This window comes from Phyllostomus hastatus, unplaced genomic scaffold (assembly GCF_019186645.2).
Source record: "Phyllostomus hastatus isolate PE091 unplaced genomic scaffold, TTU_PhHast_1.1 phas_scaffold_12, whole genome shotgun sequence".
NCBI classification, from domain to species: Eukaryota; Metazoa; Chordata; class Mammalia; order Chiroptera; family Phyllostomidae; genus Phyllostomus; species Phyllostomus hastatus.
Window position 1 is genome coordinate 5761218 of NW_025334007.1, and position 7853 is coordinate 5769070.

The 7853-nt window shown below is 34.8% G+C and overlaps 1 pseudogene; it reads left to right on the forward strand.

Annotated features, from left to right (window-relative positions):
* The first annotated feature begins 1135 nt into the window (after window positions 1–1135).
* LOC123829926 lies at window positions 1136–2001 on the forward strand (annotated as a pseudogene).
* The last annotated feature ends 5852 nt before the right edge of the window (window positions 2002–7853 follow it).

Here is a 7853-nt window from a genome sequence, read left to right on the forward strand (position 1 = left end):
GTTATATATTAGTTATAATACAATACAAAATATTCACCAAAATGAATAATAAATTTGAAATATTTTTGTGTACTTTTGAAATTACTTAGGAGAGGCAGTGTTAACCACAGTTAAGAACAAAAATCTTTTAATGTAGACTTTGATCTTAATTATCTACTAGTTATAAATGATAATGTGGCATCAACCAAATTTGTTAAGAATGAAATACCATTTAGAATCCCTTGGCTATTTACTGTGTGTCTAAAGGGTTATTTTATTTTAATAGCTAAATATTAACCTCTGAAAAAGAGAAAATTGAATGAAAATGGTGACTGGTCTTTGATTATAGTAGAATTCTTAGACATTATCAAGTTATAATTCCAAATGGCTTATTACAGTAGGAGCAAAAATATTTATTTTATTCATGCATTTCTCTTCTCTATTAATATGAATGACTAAAGTTTACAGTTTATATATATTTTCTGGACATAGAATGAGGGTCACTTTAGCTTTAGCATTCCTAAACTAGCCATGCTAAATCAAAACTGTATCACTAAGGCCTTCGCCAGTGTGACTCAGTTGGTTGGAGTGTCATCAGTAAACTGAAAGGTTGCTAGTTCAATTCCTGGTCAGGGCATATGCCTAGGTTATGGGGTTGCAGAGAGGCAGATAATCAATGTGAATCAATGTTTTTCTCTATCTCTCTCTTCCTCCTTTCCCTTCTCTCTAAAATTAATAAACATGTCCTCTGGTGAGGATTAAAAAAACTATTACTAAGGTGAAAAGATGTGAGTAATAAGATATCTGTAATATTTCTTTAAATTTTGAAATATAAAAGCATTTTGGACTATCCTTTAATTCCTATTATGCTCCAGATAAATCAGTAGACATTGGAGAATAAATACTGTCTACAAATCATTCAGGGTCTCTAGTAAAAATGAACCCCCTCACACATATACACCAGTTTCACATAATGGTCTTTCTGTTAGGCAGTCTGTTCCATGTTGATGGCCACTAAAATATTTTTCTAGTATGAGATGAGCTTCCTCCCAGAAAAGTGGGGAGAAAAATATGATTGTTGGGTAGATAAGAAGTCATAATAATAATAGACTCTACTGACTACTATCCACAATGGTCACGAAGCTTAAAAATGAGAATGGAGGGGCCCTCGGGCCTCCTGGATAGGGACTCTGCACCTGCACTGCCATGTCCCTACTCGCTCTCCCAGAGCCTCAGTGCTACCAGCTGCAGCATAGAGCATGGGTATATGTGTGGTCTGTGGGCAGCAACAGCAGATTCCGGCCAGTATCAGTGCAAGGAGCTGGAAGCTCTGGAGTTCATCTACCTTGACTCCTTTACAGTATTACAAGAAAATCCTCCTAGTTTCACCATTACTGTGACATCAGAGGCTGGAGAAAATGATGAAACTCTCCAGATGTCCTTCAAGTTTACATATGGTGAGAAATACCCAGATGAATTCCCTGCCCCCTTAATAAAATATTGTTCCAGGAAAATCTAGAAGATAATGATGTTGCAGGCACTTAAAAATTATTAGCATTACAGGCAGGAGAAAACCTTGTTGTGGTGATAATCTTTAATTTAGTGACAGCCGTGAAAGAAAAATTAAATGAATTAGCAGGTCAGATAAAAACTAGAAGAGAAGGAGAAAAGAAACAAAAAGAAAGAGAAGCAGAAAAAGCCAAAAAGCAATTATTTCATGGCACTTCTGTTACAATTGAGAATGTCTTAAGTTGGAAAGCCAAGTTTGATGCAGAACTCTTGGAAATTAAAAAAGAAACAAATGAAAGAAGAACAAACAGGAAAAATAAATTAGGTGGGAAAGAGCTATTTGAAACAGATCATAATCTTGACACATCTGATACCCAGTTCTTGGAGGATGCTGGAACGAATATGGAAATAAATGAGCCTATATTCTAGAAAATGGATGACTTGGAGCTGGAGGATGATGAGGATGATCCAGAATACAATCTTGCTGACCCAGTGTGTGACTTGCCAGATTAATGGACTATCCCCAACTGCAGAAAGTCTTAACTGCCACAGCATCTATGGGTATGCTGACAAAGTGTTGATTTTTCTTTCTTTTTTCTAAGAAAAATAATTTTCAGAAAAATGTTTTATGATAACTTTATCATTGAACTTAGTAAACTAACCTAAAAGTTTTAAAAATGTGGAATTAGAATACCATGAAATAGAATTAATATTCTATTTAATTGGTGTCATCCACAGTAATCAAAGATATTAAAATAATCCTTAAGAATGTAGAGATAATTTATATGGGAAGAATGGAACAATTTAATTTGTTCAGAAATTTTTAATTCCTTTTAGATTGAGACATAACAGATTTCATGTATGTTAAAATGATTATTTTTCTTAAAATTTGTAGAAAATACAAATATCTTTCCTCTTTGTACTTTTGTTTTCTTTATGCTTCAAACATCCTCCTCACCCCTGCCCCTTTACCTTCTTACTTTAGAAAACAAACCAACAAACAAAATTACCAGGATAGTCGAGTACTCTCATTGACAAGAACAAGACTAAACACAAGTTTTCAATATCTATAAAACACAGGGGAAAATAGTGGATCAATAGGTAAATAATGTCTATATATTTTTACACCTATCCATTATGTATTTCTTTATATATGAATATACACTCACATATATAGAGTGAGGAGTTTTAAAAATTATTTACTGTATTATATTTCCTGTATAATTTATTTTAAAACTTCCTGTTGTTTTATATTTAATAAAAGAGTGCATTAATTTCTGACATCTGTGTATCGCTTGATTTTTTCTCTTCTTGGGATGGAAGGCAAAAGATGGAAGTCAAGGAAAGGGATGTGTGATGAAAAAATGCAACTTGGTTCTGCCAAAGAAAAATAATTGATTGTGATAGGTGAGATTTTTGTTTTTCTTTTTAATTATACTTACTTCTGGCAATGCAAAAATTCTAGAGCATCGTATATTAGTATGAAAAAAAGTAAAAAAACATTTTTAACTTGATCCTATCAAATTACAGAATATCAATTATATGTTTCTGAGGAAAAAATGGTAAAGTTAGAACTTTTCCCCCAAAATCTCAGCATCTGTAATGCAGAGCTTCCACAAATACAAAATAATTCATTTTCTACTAACCCATAACAGAAATAGGAAATCTATTTCTGCATACTCACAAGTTCAGTATCTAAATAACATCTTGTAGTAGTTCTACAGATGACCTCATTTTGAGAACTGACTTGGAATATTAAACTGTAGAAACTACAAACAACCCCCAGCATCCCAAATGATACATACAAGTGTGTCCTCAGTTGTTCAGTGGAATTGGAAATGACACCATGTTTTTGAACATGTCTACACCAGTGCACATATTTTAACCTCTATCACTGCATTGTTTATGACTTCATTAAGGAAAAGCAATCATTCTGCCAGTTTAAATTCATTAAATATACAAATGCTTTAACAAATTTAAAATTGTGCAAGTCATCAGCATCTTTTGATGTTATGATGACAAATGATTGGTTTATTAACTATTTCTTACTGTAAAATGCAAGATGTGACTATCAGATCTAAGTTTCCTGTTGCCTTGTCAGAATTTTTGTGGGCCTGATAAAGGACTAAGAATTAGAACATGATATTATGTAAGTGTGGAACATCAAATAATTTTCCAAGTAATATGTAGACCCTTGACTGTTCAAATGGCTCCTCTCTAAACCTAATGTGTAAAATGTGTTAGTCCTATGGTTTCTTTGTTTCTTGGAACCTGGTAGGTTCTTTACTCTTTGTCTATACAGAGCTTTCCAAATTCCAGTTTTACTTCCAGAAATAACTATGGATGCATGGAAGGTGGTGTCTGCATTCACTCAAATTGGACTGCTTGCTTTTGGTTCAGTCATAAACATAAATGAAGGCAAATGTGAACTTGGTAAAAGTCTACATTGCCAGAAAATTTTCAATCCAGATTAGTCCCTTTGTGTTCTCCCCGAACCCAATTGTCTCAAGTCTATTTTTACTAGCTATCTACTCCACACAGCTAGTTTTTGTTTTCTAAAATTCTTGACTGCAACAGTCAAATCCATGGATGTGTCTACCCAGGTTGCTACTATTCATAGAAATAATAAGTTTAGATTATTTTCCTCAATATGCATATGAGGAAATAACCAAAGTTATGAAAATAACACACTATATTCAATTCATATCAAGGAGGAAGTCTCACTGTTGTTACTCAGACTGTGTGTTATTAATGACTTCCACTTATATTTTTTTCCCAACCATAGACATGACTCTGATTATCTCTACATTGAAATGCTCCTTGGGAAATTTCCTTCAGTGAACTCCAATCCAGTTCCTCCCCAGGAACAATCAATTTCCTTTTCTTTACTCACTTTCAAAACATTTTTATGGACCAAAGTGATACAGGGGTACATGACAGAGGGTTTTTCTATTGCTGTTATTTCTCATGGAAGATGAAATTTGATGTATGTAGTACTGGGAATTGAGTCAATTAATGTTTGGTTTTTTTTTTGGATAATCCCGTTTACATTTGTATGGAACGCTCTCCTAAATCCAGTTTTATATGGTTCATGATTACTTTATAATGCCTTTTGCCCTTTGTTCACAAAATATTGTTACCACAGCAGGTGTAACCTTTTTTTCTGATTTTTGCTACTTGAATTGTGGTCCACACACCAGCAGCATCAGCACTTCCTAGAAGTTGTTAGAAAGGTGATAATGGGGAAACAAGGTGAAGGGTTTACAGTAATAACTACAAAGGACACATGAACAAAAACAAGGGGGGGTGGAAACAGGGGAGGGAGGTGGGGATGACTGGTGTGGTGGGGAAGGGTGGGGGGAAAGGCAGAAAACTGTACTTTAGCAACAATAAAATTCAAAAGTATTTAATAAACAAACAAACAAACAAATAAATAAATATGTAGATGCTCAGACCTCACCCCAGACATTACTGATTCAGATTCTGTAATTTTATATTCTTTTTTACTTTTATTTATTTTTAATAATTAATTTCTTGTTGTTCAATTACAGTTGTCTGCATTTTTCCCCAACCACTCCTCCCCCACCCCAAACAAATCCACCTCCTCCCTTGCTTCCAGCCTCCCTCTGGTTTTGTACATGTGTCCCTCATAGTAGTTACTGAAAACATTTCCCCTCATTATCCCCTCCCACCTCCCCTCTAGTTACCATCAAATTGTTCTTAATTTCTATTTCTCTGGTTATATTTTGCTTGCATTTTTCTTTTATTGATTATATTCCAGGTAAAGGTGAGATCATATGGTGTTTGTCCCTTACCATCTAGTATATTTCACTTAGCATAATGCTCTCCAGTTCCATCCATGTTCTCCCAAAGGGTAGGAGCTCCTTCTTTCTCTCTGCTGAGTAGTATTCCATTTTTGTAAATGTACCAGTTTTCTGATCCACACATTTACTGATGGGCATGTAGGCTGCTTCCAGCACTTGGATATTGTAAATTGTGCTGCTATGAACACTGGGGTGAATAGGTTCTTTCAGATTGTTGTTTCAGGGTTCTTGGGATATAATCCCAGCAGTGGAATTGCTGGGTCAAAAGGTAGTTCTATTTTTAGTTTTCTGAGGAAATTCCATACTGTTTTGACAGTGGCTGCACCAGTCTGCAGTCCCACCAACAGTGCACTATGATCCCTTTTTCTCCATATCCTCTACACCATTTGTTTGTTGCTTTGTTTATGATGGCCATTCTCACTGCTGTGAAGTGGTATCTCATTCTGGTTTTAATTTGCATCTCTCTGATGGCTAGTGATGCTGAGCATCTATTCATATGTCTCTGGGCCCTCTGTATGTCTTCCTTGGAGAAGTGTCTGTTTGAGTCTTTTGTCCATTTTTTAATTGGTTTTTTTGTCTCCTTGAAGTGGAGTCATGTGAGTTCTTTATATATTTTGGAGATCAAACCCTTGTCTGAGGTATCATTGGCAAATATATGTTTTCCCATATAGTTGATTCTGTTATCATTTTTTAAATTTTTATTTTAATCATTATTCAAGTACAGTTTTCTGTCCTTTACTCCCACCCCACTGACCCGCCCATCCCTCCCCACCTCCCTCTCATTTCCAACTCCCCTAGTTTTTGTACATGTGTCCTTTATATTTGTTCCTGTAAACCCTTCCCCTTTTCCCTTGAAATTCCTCTGAAATGTCCTCCCCTCTCCCCTCTGGTTACTGTCAGCCTGTTCTCTATTTCAGTATCTTTGGTTATATTTTGCTTGTTTGTTTGTTTTGTTGTTTAGGATCTTGTTAAAGGTGAGATCATATGGTATTTGTCTTTCACTGCCTGGCTTATTTTGCTTAGCATATTTAAAGCTGTTTTCTTTGGCCATGCAGAAGCTTTTTAATTCAATGAGGTCCCATTTGTTTATTCTTTCCTTTATGTCCCTTGCTTTAGGGGACATATCAATGAAGATGTTGCTGCTTGGAATGTCTGAGATTTTCCTGCCGATGTTTCCCTCTAGGACTTTTATGGTCTCACAACTTATATTTAAGTCTTTTATCCACCTTGAATTTATTTTTGTGTATGGTGTAAGTTGATGATTGAATTTCATTTTTTTGCACATAGCTGTCCAGCTCTCCCAACACCATTTGTTGAAGAAGCTATTTTTATTCCATTTTATACTGCTGCCCTCTTTGTCAAATATTAAATGACTGTAGAGACTTGGGTTTATATCTGCACTCTCTATTCTGTTCCATTGATCCATGTGTCTGTTATTATGCCAGTACTAAGCTTTTTTGATTACAGTGGCCTTTGTAATACAGTTTGATATCAGATATTGTGATCCTTCCTGCTTTGTTCTTTCTCAAATTGCTGCAACTATTTGGGATCATTTATGGTTCCATATAAATTTTTGAAATGTTCTATATCTGTGAAATATGTCATCAGCACTTTAATAGGGATTGCATTGAATCCATAAATCGCTTTGGGTACTATGGCCATTTGATGATGTTAATTCTTCCAATCCATGAGCATGGTACATGCTTCCATTTGTTTGTTTCTCCCTTAATTTTTTTCTTCAGTGTTGTGTATCTTTCTGATTAAAGGCCTTTTACCTCCTTGGTTAGGTTTATTCCTAAGTACTTTATTTTTCTTGTTGCTATGTCAAATAGGATTTTTTTCTGATTTCTGTTTCTGAACATGTCATTGTAGGCATACCAAAATGCCTTTGATTTCTGTGTATTGACTTTGTACCTGGCTGTTTTGCCAAATTCATTTATTAGGTAGAGTAGTTTTTTGGTGGAGTCTATAGGATTTTCTATGTACACTGTTCTGTCATCTGCAAACAATGACAGTTTTGTTTCCTCCTTCCAATTTGGATGCCTTTTATTTCTTTTTATTATCTGATTGCTGTGTCTAGGACTTCCAATACTATGTTGAATAGGAGTGGTGAAAGTGGGCATCCTTGTCTTGTTCCTGATCTTAGTGGGAAAGTTCTAAGTTTTTGCCCACTGAGTATGATGTTGGCTGTAGGTCTCTCATATATGGCCTTATGAAGTTTTGCCTTATTATATTGAGGAATTATTATGTTGACGAATTATGTTTAGGAATGCTCCATGTATTCCTACTTGCTAAGTGTTTTTATCTTAAATGGGTGCTGTATATTATTGAATGCTTTTTCCACATCTATGGATAAGATCATGTGATTTTTGTTTTTTGTTTTGTTTATGTGATGTATTATATTTATCAATTTGTGAATATTGTACCATACTTGCATCCCTGGGATGAATCCCACTTGATCAAGGTGTATGATCTTTTTAACATATTGCTGCATGCAGTTTGCCAATATTTTGTTGAGGATTTAGCATCTTTGTTCATCAG